This window comes from Chrysochloris asiatica, unplaced genomic scaffold, assembly GCF_000296735.1.
Source record: "Chrysochloris asiatica unplaced genomic scaffold, ChrAsi1.0 scaffold00188, whole genome shotgun sequence".
In the NCBI taxonomy this organism is placed as follows: Eukaryota; Metazoa; Chordata; class Mammalia; order Afrosoricida; family Chrysochloridae; genus Chrysochloris; species Chrysochloris asiatica.
The window spans coordinates 5,751,590-5,764,062 of record NW_006408706.1 but is presented as its reverse complement, the minus strand read 5'-3'; the positions used below and the strand labels follow the sequence as shown (position 1 = coordinate 5,764,062).

General features: G+C 38.6%; 1 protein-coding gene and 1 pseudogene across 1 annotated transcript in view; both read left to right on the top strand.

Annotated features, from left to right (window-relative positions):
• NDST4 (N-deacetylase/N-sulfotransferase (heparan glucosaminyl) 4) overlaps positions 1-12,473 on the top strand; it is a 600,446-nt gene that overhangs the window by 341,431 nt on the left and 246,542 nt on the right. The gene's annotated exons all lie outside the window — the stretch shown is intronic.
• The window catches only part of LOC102829123, a 17,322-nt pseudogene continuing 5,367 nt past the window's right edge, over positions 519-12,473 (top strand).

The following is a 12,473-nucleotide window of genomic DNA, read 5'->3' as shown; positions in this document are numbered from 1 at the left end:
GCCCAGGATCGAACATTGTTTCGTTCTGCTGTGCATGGAGTCGCTATGAGTCGGTTCCGACTCGATGGCACCTGACAACAACAACAACAATTCCTGTAGCAAAAAATTTTACTTCCCTCTGACCTAAAGAAATAACAATCCAGCACTCTTCGACTCTTCTTTGCTTCACAGCTGCTTCACTGGTGAGAAGCATTGGTGTTGTGTCAGAGAGACTCAGGCTCTATCCCTTTTGGACCAGCACCATGAACAGAGGCAGCATTTTTGCCAAAACCTCCAAGGAGGATACCCAGAAACCAGGAATAGAAGAGCAAGGCCTTCAAGGAAATTTCAAAAATACTTCTATAATGGAGTTCTGGTGTGGCGCTGTGGTTTAATGCACTAGACTGCAAAGCCATTTGAACTGCAAGGTTGGTGGTTCAAGCTCACCAGCATCTCCTTGGAAACTCTATACAGGGTCGCTATGGGTCGGTATTGACTCAACTGCACTTAAAAACAACAACAATGAAGAGTGGGAAGAGATGGGATACTCTGAGAAAACCACCTATGTATCTTTGAAGAAAGACTTTGATGCCATGACTAATCTAGGTCTCAATGTTTCCATCACACCTTTTATGCATCCTAGTATGCAGGCCCCCAAGTCTCAGCTGGATGACTCTGATGACAAAGAGAACAAGGAAGAACCTCCTCAGATGGCTTCCAGTGTGCAACAGAGCAAACATCTGAAGATGAAGTCCAAGAAGACATCACAAGAAGAAAATGATCCAAAGACAATACCAGGAACAGCAGAGTTAATGAAAACATTTGGTGCAGAACTGTCTAAGAAACATCCAACATTCCTAGGTCAACATAATCAACAGATACCAGAACCCAAGAAAGAGAAGACTGGTCATGCAGGCTGTGTGAAAGAAAGAATCAATTAGTGTATGAAGAGATCAGCAAACCCAATGAAAAGGACTAACTGTATCAAAAGGAGTAGAACCCGGTGACCTTTCAAGAATATCAGCCTATCTTCTGTTATACCTAGTGTGTCATCAGATGGGTTGTCCACTCCTGGCCATGATATGTAATACAAGCAAAAGAGAGCTCACAGCAATTAAAAGTTCATCATTAAGTTTCCTTACTCTGTAACAAGTACTTAGTTAAATATTAGTATTTCATTGATGAACAAGACATCAACCTAATGCATAGTTCTGTCTGGGTATCTATGCACTTTTCTCAGAAAACAAGTATTGTCAGATATAGTCTACACAGTATAGCACTACCTCCTCCCTCACCAGATGTGAATGACTGAGAGAAGTTTTGGGAGTTTAATTCCAGACATTTTTCTCTGCACTTACACACACAGCGCAAAGCTAAGAGTATCTTCCAAATTTCCCCCAGTACCACTAGTGTATCCTGGAGAGATCCCTCTCATTCTGTCAACCCCATAATTAATTTACTCTATAGCAGTTACAATTAATAAACATATATGAGCAGGACTCATACATGACTGCACCACTTCTCTGTAAGTTGCAGGATGACAGGAGATATACCTGCCCTTTTTAATCCCTGAATCCCTATCTCTGGGGCATTAGGTGGACTCAAAAGATTTTTTTTAAATTTGCATTTATTGAACTGTAACATAAAGAGCTCTGGTAGCGTAGTGGTTATGAATTGGGCTGTGAACCGCAAGGTCAGCAGTTCAAAACTACCAGCTGTTCCATGGGAGAAATATGAGGCTTTCTGCTCCCGTAAAGATTTATAGCCTCGGAAACCCTGTACAGGGTCTCTATGGGTTGGAACCGACTCCATGGCACATAACAATGAGCATTTGAAAAACCAAAAAGAAATAACAATCCAGAAAAGTTACATCGGAATTGAAATGATGACCCACATTTCATGGAGGCCTAACTAATGTCATTTATTAATGAAAATTGCCACTTATTAATTGATAAATTATTAGTGACTTAGTATTGATTATAAGAGTCATTGTTGTGGCACTGTAGGATAAACACTAGACTGCTAACCACAAATCTGTGGTTCAAACCCTCCAGTCTCTTTGAAGCCCTATTCAGGGTTGCTATGAGACTCAATGACATTTAATAGCAACAATATACTTGGAACTATAAAGTGCATAGAACATCAATTATTTTTCAGATAATCCTTGTCCTAATGAACATCCAAAAGAAGCATGAAATGTTGACGAAAGGAAGAAGAAACTGATCCAATCTTAGTGGAGCCTAAGTTTGAAATTAGGAGGAGATGAGGTTGAGTAGTTATGTGAGGCCAAGATATAAAGATTTTTTCATACTCTAAGTTTTAAAACTCAAAGCTCTCAAAATTCAACTTTATTATTCATTTTTGCTTGCGTCTGTACTACTTGAAATATCAAATCTTCATATTATCATATGTTCCCATGTTCCTAATTAGTGATTATAATTTATTGCTATTTTATAAGCTCCTAGAGCATTTCCTTTATGTGCCTTTGTACATAAGGTTAGGAAGTAGATTGCTTAACAACAACCCATGGTGATCCATATTTTTGCATTCTCAATTGAGAATAAAGCTGTTTTCAATTCATCATCAATGATTCTAAATATATATTCACTACACATTAATGAGTTGTGATATGCAAATGACACAATCTTATTTGTCGAAAGTGACAATGATCTGAAGCACTTATTGAAGAAGAGCAAAAATTACAGCCTTCATTATGTATTACATCTCAACATAAAGAAAATTTAAATCCTCGTAACTGGATCAATAAACAGTATTATGATAAAAAAAGAAAATACCTTACTTTAATTGGCTCTATCTTGAATGCCAATGGAAGCAGTACACAAGAAATCAAACAACAAGTTGCTTTGGGAAAATCTGAAGCAAAAGATCTCTTTCAAGTATTAAACAGCAGTCACTTTGAGGAACAAGGTAGGCCTGACTCAAGCCACAGTATTTTCAATCATCTATGCAGAAGCTTGAAGTACTGATGTGGTGCTGTAGGTTAATAAGTTGTACTGCAATGTGGGTTTCAACTGTATGGTCAGTGGTTCAAGCACACCAGCCACTACTCAGAAATCCTTTACAGGGTTGCTATGAATCAGAACCAACTCAATGGCACTTAACAATAACAACAATGTAAAAACCTACAATTGCTGAATAGAAAATGTCAACGGTCAGCTTGAGAAGACAAAGTCAAATATTATAACAAAATGTTCAAAGAGCTACAATTAGAAAACCAAAAGGGAAGAAAGCGCTCAGCATTTATTTTCAAGCTCAGAGAACCAAAGAAAGAATTCCAGTCTTAACTTGAAATCTTGAAGGATTCTATGGACAAAATACTGAATGATGCAGAAAACATCAAAAGAAAATGGAAGGAATACACTGTACCAAAAAGAAATGTTAATGTTCAACCTTTTCAAGAGATAGCATATGATCAAAAACCAATGGTAGTAAAGCAAGAAGTCTAAGGTGCATTGAAGGCATTGACAAAGAGCAAAGCACGAGGAATTGATCAAATACAAATTGAAATCTTTCAGCAAAATGATGCAACACTGTAGATACTCACTCATCTATCCCAAGAAAGTTGGAAGATAACTACCTGGTCAAGTAACTGGAAGAGATTCATGTTTGTGCTCATGGCAGAGAAGAGACCTAATGGAATGCAGAAATCATTGGACAATATCATTAATATTACATGCAAGTTAAATTCTCTGAAATACAAAAAATGGCTGCAACTGTGCATTGACCGAGATCTAGCAGAGGTTCAAGACAGATTCAGAAGAGAACATGGAATGAGAGATATCATTGCTGATGTCAGATATATCTTAGCGAAAGCAGAGAATACCAGAAAAATTTTTACCTGTTCTTTATTGACTATACAAAGGCTTTGGATTTTGAGGCTCATGACAAGCTATGGACAACATTGCAAAGAATGAGTATTCCAGAATACTTCATTGTGCTCATGAGGAACATGTGCATATATCAAAAGACAGTTGTCTGAACAGTACAAAGGAGCGCTGAATGGTTTAAAATTAGGAAAGATGTGTATCAGGGTTACATTCCTTCACCATGCTTATTAAATCTGTATTATAAGCAAATAATTTGAGGAGCTGGGTTATATGAAGATAAACATCGTGTCAGGATTTAAGGAAGATTCACTAACAGCCTGCGTTATGCAGATGATGCAACCTTGCTTGAAGATAGCAAAGAAAACTCAAAATACTTACTGCTGAAGACCAAAGACCACAGCCTATGGGTTGCACTTCAATGTAAAGAAAACAAATATCCTCACGACTAGACCAATAAATAGCATCCTATATATGAAGAGAAGATTAAAGTTGTCAAAGACTTCATTTTCCTCAGATCAACAATCATGGAAGCAGCAGTCAAGATATCAAATGACATATTGCATTAGGCTAATCTGCCACACAACACTGATTTAAAATGTTAAGAGCAAAGATATCAGTTTGAGGATTAAGATATACCTGACTCAAACCAAGGTATTTTCAATAACCTTATATGCATAGGAGGAGTCCTGGTGTGGTGCTATGGGTTAGTGCACTGGGCTACAAAGTCAGATTGAACAGCAAGGTCATCGGTTCAAGCTCACCAGTGACTTCTCAGAAACTCTATACAGGGTCACTATGGGTTGGAACCAACTCAACGGCACTTAACAACAACAACAACCTGTGCATGTGAAAGTTGGACAATGAGTAAGGCAGACTGTAGAAGAATTGATACCTTTGAGTTATGGTGTTGGAGGAGAATATTAAAAGTACCATAGACTGCCAAAACTACAAAGCTATCTATGTTGGAAGAAGTACAACCACAATGCTTCTGTAAAAAATTAAAAAAAAAAAAGCCAAGATGGACAGATTTATTCTCTTATACTTCCAACTTATTATTAAGAGGGACTAGTCCCTGGAGAAGGATATCATGTAGAAGGTCTGAGATAAAGAAGAAGATCCTTGGTGAGATGGATTAACATAGTGACAGCAGCAATGGGCTTGGGTGTAACAAAGATTATGAGGTTGGTACAGGACCATGCAGTGTTTCAATCTGTTGTGCATAAGAGTCGGTACCAACTCAATGGTACCTAACAACAACATTTAGAAATGGACAATGAATATGGAGGGCTGAGGAATTGAACCCTTTCAGTTATGCAAAGAATATTGACTGTCACAAGAAGGAAAAACTGTATCTTGGAAGAAGTGCAGCCAGAATGTTTCTTAGAAGCAAGAATGGTGAGACTTTGGCACATTTAATTTATACATGTTATCAGAAGGGAACAGCAGAAATCCATCATGCTTGGTGGAGGGTTAGTAAACATAGGAGGATTCTTAATGAGATGAGCTGACATAGCGGCTACAAGAATGGGCTCAAGCATAGTACTAATTGTGAAAACAGCTCAGAACCAGGAAATATTTCATTTTAGTGTTCACAGGGGTGCTATGGGTCAAAATTGATTCAGTAGCCCCTAACAACAACAATATACATTTGTACATTCCTCCTTATTAAATGAGTCCAAAAATTGCTTATGATGCTCAAGTGTTTAACTTAAAGAATGGACTTCACAGTTTTTATTTCAGAGAGGAAGAATTTCAAATAATTCTGACTAATAAGATGTAAGCAAAAGCTTTGGCTTGTGGTTTCCAGGAAGGCTCCTAATTTAAATATTTGTCATAATATCCCTTTTGCCCTTTGCTTTCATTCTCTTAGATTGCTTAGTTTATGGTACTGTTAGCTGGATCTAAAACATCCATCTTAAAACTATGAAAGACAGACAAAGAGAATTAGATATCTAATTTCTGGCAGTCTAGAACTGGTGCATCCTGGCGCAGTGCTGCAGGATAAAAGCGCTGGAGTACAAGATTGATTTGAATTACAAGGCCGATAATTCAAACCCACCAGTCACTCCTCAGAAACCCTATACAGGGCACTTAACAACAACAACAACAACAACAGAATTGCTGAGAAAATGCTTATCCCTATGTTTTCAAGAAAAATTGCTAAAGAAAAATAAACTCTTTTCTAATCCACTTTTTTGCTCTTGTTTTTTTCTGGCACGGAAGTTCAAGCCATATCCTTGCTGATAAGGTGATATATTGCTGTACGATTGAATTTCTCCTCTTAAACTGTTTTGAGATTTGTTGTTGTTGTTGTTGTTGTTAGGTGCCATTAAGTCAGTTCCAACTCATAGAGGCCCTATGCACAACAGAGTTAAACACTGTGTGATCCTGTGTTATTACCTTTAACAAGCTGTCACGTATCAATCCATTTTGTTGGGTTTTTTTCTCATTTTTGTTGACACTCCACTTTACCAATGATGATTTAATCCAGGGACTGGTCTCTCCAGATAACATGTCCAAAGTATGAGAGATGAAGTCTCACCATCTTCCCTTCTAAGGATTAGTATAACTATACTTCTCCAAGATAGTTGTTTTGTTTTTTTTTCTTCAGCGTTCTTTTAATATTCTTCTCCAACACCATGATGTAAATGCATTGCTTCTTCTAAGATTTTCCCTAATCATTGTCCAATTTTCCCATGCACATGAGGTAACTGAAAACACCAAACCTTGGATCAGGCATACCTTTGTCCTCAAGCTAATTATCTTTGCCTTTAGCACTTTAAAGACGTTTTTTACAACAGACTTACCCACAATACATTATTTGATTTCTTGACTGCTACTGGCACTGTGGGTTAATGAGCTGGACTCAATGGTTCATGCTCACCAGCCACTCCTTGGAAACCCTATACAACAATCAATTCATGAGTCCGAATCAACTCAACAGCACTTAACAAGAACAACTTCCATACATGTTGATTGTGGATCCCAGCAAAAGTCTTTGACAACTTCAATCTTTCCTCCATTTATTATGATGTTATTTACTGGCCCAGTTGTGAGAGTTTTTATTTTCTTTAGATTGAGGTGCAATCAAATGTAAAACTAGTCTACACTCAAATTGACCTACTGTTTGTAATTTGTATCTCCCTCAAAAAAATATGTATAAAGAATAATACCCTAAAAAATAATGTCTCTTCAAAAGAGGGAACAAATCTTTACAGCAAGGATAATTTCCACCCCCTTGGTACAGAGGGTTCACAGGGATGGGCAACTTAGATATTGGCTACCCAAAAAGGGGGGCAGACTACAAAGGCACAAAGTGACTGGCTTACAAGTTTTCAAGAGGAAACCTAGTTTCAGAAGGTGCAGGGGAGAGTAGCATCTCCACTGAGTGGTTTCATTGTTGTTGTTAAATGTCTTTGATTCTGTTCCAGCTTATAGAGAGACCCAGTATAGGGTTTCCAAGAAGCAACTGATGAGATTGAACCTCCAACTTTGTGGTTCTAACCAACTTTGCACTCTTACGCTTATCCTACAGCACCACACCAGGACTCCATGGACTCCATGTACCAATGGTTAACAATATTTACATCTATTCATTTTAACTATCGTATTCCTCCCTGTGTCTTCCTCTACCTTCATCTTTCCTCTGATAACCTCCCTCTTGTTGTATGTTATCTGCACTGTCACCCATGTTAACATGTGTCTACCCTCTAGCCCATGACTAATTTTCCCTACCCCAAACCCCCATAACTATCACAGGTTGTTTATTTTAACAAGATAATCTTTTTAAAACTTTCTAAAACATTAGTCTCATACAATATATGTCCTTTAGTGATGGGCTAATTTCACTCAGCATAATGTCCTCAGGAATCAAACATGTTATGACTTGCTTTACAAATTTGTCATTATTCTTTAACATTTTGTAATATTTCATTTTCTGTATGTACCAAAATTTGCTTAACCATTTTTGTGTTGATGGATATTTTGGCTGTCTCCATCATTTTGACAGCATATTGTAGAATCTAATTTTTTATCCAATCTGCTCTCTGTGTCTTTTCACTGGTAAATTTAATCCGTTTACATTCAGAGTAATTATCAATAGATATGAACTGATTGTTGTCATTTTTCTGTGTGTGTTCTTGTGTGTGAGGTGCTGATGGAGTTTTTGTTCCACATAATTTTCTACGTTGAATTCATTTTGTTTGTGGGTGTTCTTCTCATTTTCATTTCTGTTTTGTTCATTTTTATTAAATCTTTCTGATTTTCCTCTTTTTTTATTTTGATGTGCAGGTATATTACTTTTCTTTGAGGTTATCCTGTAATTTATTAATTTTCCCCCTGCTTAAACCAGTCTGCTTAATCCTTAAATCTACTTGATATTTTTGCCACTTGGAAGTTCTGTATGTATATTATTACCTCTTTTTGCTTTGTAGCTGACTTCATTATACACTGATATCTCTGGTTCCTTATTTTCAGTCTTGTATGTTTGTATCACTTTAAATACTTCTACATTTGGATTGAGTTCCTGGAAGTGTTGTCATGTATGAAAATTTCAGGTTGTTGTTGGTTCTAAATCCAAAGAACACCTTTTAACATTTTTGTAAAGTTGGTCTGGTCATTACAAATTCCTTTAATTTCTGTTTACCAAGAAACATCCTAATTTTGCCATCTTATTTGAGGGACAGCTTTCCTGGGTATATGATTCTTGGATGGCAACTTTTTTCTTTTAGAGATTTGTATATGCCATCCCATTGCCTTCTTGCCTACATGGTTTCTGCTGAGAAATCAGATCTTAGTCTTATTGGTTCTCCTTTATAGATAACTTTTCTTTTCTTTTCCCCCAGGCTGTTCTCAGGATTCTTTCCTTGCCATTAATTTAGGAAAGTTAGATTATGATATGTATTGGTGCTTTTCATTTGGTTCATTTTTGTGTTTTGTTCAGCTTCTTGTATGCTATGCTTCTTTTCTTTCATTATGTTAGAGGCTTTTTCTTCCAGCAATTTTTAAACAATTTGTTCTGTGCTTTTTTATTTATCTCCCTATTTTGTCATTTAAATCACCCAGAACTTGTTCTTCTTCACGCTGTCCCACATAAATCTTAGGTTTTCTTCTGATTTTTTTACTTTTTTTTCTGACTGTTTTTCAAGCATACTTGTACTGAAAGATATATTTTCAAGCTCACTAATTCTGGCTTCCATTGATTCGGACCTTCTCCTTTGGCCTTTCAATGTATTGTCTATTTCTGAAATTAAAGTATTAATCTTCTGGATTTCTAGTTGCATGTTTATTTTTTATTTCAAAATTTGCATCTATTTTGCCTATACTTGTAGTATTCTCCTGAATTCTTCTTAAGTTTTTGGTTTTTTGTTTTTCATTTGTGTGTGTGTGTGTGTGTGTGTGTTCTCTTTGCTTTACTCAATCTTAACATCAGTCCTTGGAAGGAAATTAATATCATTCTTTAAATTCAGTTTCAGTTAGTTCCATTGCCTTTTCATCCTCAGAAACATTTTCTGGCTTTGCATCTTCATCATTTTTGGAGCCATTCTCTATTGTTTCTTCATGTGAGCTAAAATTGTCTGCTGTCTCCAGGGCATTATTGAGTTGTCATATTTGTAAAAAACAAACAGTAAAGTTGTTGGAACTGGAGGGAAGAAATCTCTGATGGGCTCCTGCAGTTCAAGGAACTTATGAGGTGGTTGTGGAAGGGATGTGAGAACAAAGTTCCTGGTCCTAAATGGAGTTTCTGCTGGCCTCCCTGTTAGCTATGTTCAGTGCACTCAGTCTGGAAGTAGTTCCTGGGGATCCTTGATGGAGCTGGTTTCATTGTCTGTTAGGACCACTAGTTAAATATTGCCCTGTTGGCTCTTTGGATTTTGTAGGTCGGAGCTGAGTCCACCTGAATCCAGGCACCAAAGCAAGCACTAAATCAGCACAGCTGGCCCCCAACTCAAACTGGCATGATTACCACCCACATGATTCAGAATACCTAGAAAGCAGGAGTTATACACTCTATGCTTGGACTGTATAAGGGTGGGAGTTGGCCACACCTCTGGTCTGCAGGCAAGTGTGGGGGAAAGAAAAACTGGCACCTTTTCCTTTCCCATGTGAATCTGCTCTGCCAGGCCTCCGTCAGCTGCTAAAACTGCTCACAAGATGATCGAGCAGTGTCTGGCCAGCTGTTGAGCAATCAATCCGCTTCTCTTGCCATCCCTGCTCAGCCTCTTCTCCCAGAAAGCATTCCATCCATATCTTTAATCTCTCTTTAGAAGTTCAGTGTGCCAGAATTTTAATCTGTATATATATATATAATGTATAATTATATATATATATATAATGTTTTATTGTGAATTATGTGATAGCTTACATGGGAGAACATTAGTTTTACATGCATCCTATCATATATCACTTCATTGCCATGGTTACAATCCCCACCATGCATCATCAACCAACCAAAGGGTATGCCCTGAAAACTTGCCCTCCAGGTCATAAGCACAAAGCCCCTCTCCCTCTCTGTGTCTAAAGTCCCCAGCTGCTCCATCTCTCTACATCATCATCTCTGCCTCCATCTCTGGCATCACTCCTTCTCTGGGAAGGGTCCTGCTCTCTTCTCTTCTCCCTTGATGATCCCAGGAACCTCTGCTCCTAGATTACACAGTTAATCACTCCCCTCCTTGCTACAAAATGTCTACCTTTACATTTATAACCCTCACAATCAGTATTGATAACAATTATTCACTATTGTAACACAAGAGACCTATCCACATCTCCTTTCATCAGCCCAGCCTAGAGACTGGATATTACTCAGTGGAGATTCTATTTTACTCCACGACTTCTGGATCTAGATTCCCTCTTGAAAGTTTGTATGCCAGTCATGTCTTGCCTTTGAAGCCCCCCTCCCCCCATTTTGGGTAGCCAATGTCCAACTTGCCCATCCCTGTCTACTCTGTGTATGGAGGGGTTGAGAATGATCCTTGCTGTAAGGATTTGTTCCCTCTTTTGAGCTACTGCATCCATAGGTGTAGGTCAAGTTCATCAAATTGTATCAGATTACTCTTTTTGTCCTCTTCTTTCTTCTTCTGGTTGAGCTCTGATCATCCAGTCATTGAAGCCAGGTCAAGCGGGTATTATCTGCAAGTGTGGGTATTCTTGTGCATATGCCCTCCCTTCTTATCAGCTGGATGCTTCACTCTCCATGCTAGTCCTCTGTGGCTTTGTCACTGACTCTGGGCCCAAGAGTCTCCAGGTCTTGCCACACTGCTGACCAACCAGGTCTCCACCAGGGTTCACGGGAGTCTATTGAACGTTGTAGGGCTTAGCTTGCAGCTTCATTGCTGTTTTTCCCCTACTTCCCCTTATTGGTGACGAACATGGTCACCAATCAGAGAGTGTATTCCCATTGAGTCTTAGTCTTGAAAGGGGGTTTGCTTTGAGGGGAACCAATCACTTGTCTTGATGTCTCCTGGGTGAGCAACTTCCTTGTTCTTGTAGTAATCAGTCAGTCTGCCATTATTGTTTTGTATTTTTCATGTTGGTCTTTCTTTCAAGAACTATTTTCTTTTATTCTAGCCACTCCAGGCTGGTCTGCTTGTCCTTTCAATTGGAAATGTCTTGCCTCTGAAGATTCTGGATACTGTTCAGGATTCCACTTATGGTCTTATGTAATGCAGAGGCTCCACAGGAAGCCTCCTTCACTGGGCATGTTGTAGCCCATTTTAGATATTCCAGTCAGTTATAGGCAGAAGACGGACTTACAAGCATTCTATGGTGATATTTCTGGCTATTGCTGTCTCTCCCCCTCAAGTGTCTCTTTTATAATGATATGCCAGGGAAACCAAGATTCATAAGACAGCCAAGCATCTTAACATTATTTCTCCCCTTTTCCCCATTCCAACCATGTCTCAATCCCTGTATCCCAGAGCCCTGTTGTTCCAAGGCTGTGCATACATCATTATTTGCCTCTGTCCCACTTAGCCCATGCAAACCTGCCAAATTTTTCTCCCATCCATTTTGTTCTTCCATTCCCCTCCCAGTTCTTGTATATTGGCCCCCTTCCTAGCACCCAAACAATCCTGTGTCTATTCCCTACCCTGTGCTCCACCTTCCCATCCTTACCCTGACCCCACACCCCACATCCCACATCCCAGTGGCCAGCAAAGAATCCCATCCCCCCCTTAGTATGGGTTCTTTTCTTAGTCTTTTACAGTAGTGTTCCTATGCAGTATTTCTCCTTTTGTGACTGACTAATTTCACTCAGCATAATGTCCTTAAGGTTCACCCATGTTATGCGCTAGCTTCCTTGTTATTCTTCAAGGTAGCATAATATTCCATTGTGTGTATGTACCACAGTTTGTTTATTTTCTCGTCAGTTGATGGGCACTTTGGCAGTATCCATCTTTTTGCTATTGTAAATAGTGCTGCTATGAACATTGGTGTGCATATATCTACTCATGGCATGGTTTGTATTTCTTATGGGTAAATACCAAGTAGAGGAATTGCTGGATCATAAGGTATTTCTATTTCCAACCTTCTGAGGAAGCACCATATTGCTTTCCAGAGTGGTTGGACCATTTTGCAGTCCCACCAGCAATGCAGGAGTGTCCCATCTCTCCTCATCCCCAGCAGCATTTATTGTCCTCTACTTTTTTA